At 36.1% G+C, this 626-nt stretch overlaps 1 protein-coding gene across 1 annotated transcript in view; it reads right to left on the reverse strand.

Annotated features, from left to right (window-relative positions):
* The window catches only part of LOC107667626 (DENN domain-containing protein 2D-like), a 16424-nt gene that overhangs the window by 6811 nt on the left and 8987 nt on the right, over positions 1-626 (reverse strand). The gene's annotated exons all lie outside the window — the stretch shown is intronic.

Consider the following 626-nt stretch of genomic DNA (forward strand, 5'->3'; position numbering starts at 1 on the left):
TCTGAAAATGTACCTACAAGCCACTTTTGTGTTCTTTTTGTGCCACCTCTGTAGTACAAATTAATTTTTAATTAATACTAATTTCATGATTGGTAACTTATTTGTCTTATTCTACTTCTTATTATATTGTTTTAAATAGAAATTTTAAAAAGCTTATAAACATACATTTCAAAAATGGTCCTATATGTTCTGTCAAAGACAGAGCGAAACGGCACTAATGATTGGGGGTGGAGATGGGGTAGTGCGAAAAAAAAAAACTTAGCGTGTGTGTTGATGCACAGCCTAGAGCCTTGGGGACGGTTTTCTTAAGCCCGCTCCCGCCGAACTTCTGACCATTACCGCCCACTCCCACAACGTGTGTGTCCCGCTCCTGCAAACATTCTAATATTGTATATAATTTTCGCACATCAGGGAGGCGCTATCAATATGCGGGGTATTGAAATCGCATTTGAATGAGCGCTTGCTGTTCACTTTTAATTTCGCGATCACAAAGCAAATAGAAAGTCCTATTTTTTTTTATTTCTTTTCTTGATATATTTTTTTTGCAGATTTGCACGTTCATGAAATATTTTTAAAAAATATTGACGTTTTGAGCAGCTGCATTCCTCTAGGTCAAAGATGAAAAA

Source organism: Sinocyclocheilus anshuiensis, unplaced genomic scaffold (genome assembly GCF_001515605.1).
Source record: "Sinocyclocheilus anshuiensis isolate Anshui unplaced genomic scaffold, SAMN03320099.WGS_v1.1 scaffold1799, whole genome shotgun sequence".
Taxonomy (NCBI): domain Eukaryota; kingdom Metazoa; phylum Chordata; class Actinopteri; order Cypriniformes; family Cyprinidae; genus Sinocyclocheilus; species Sinocyclocheilus anshuiensis.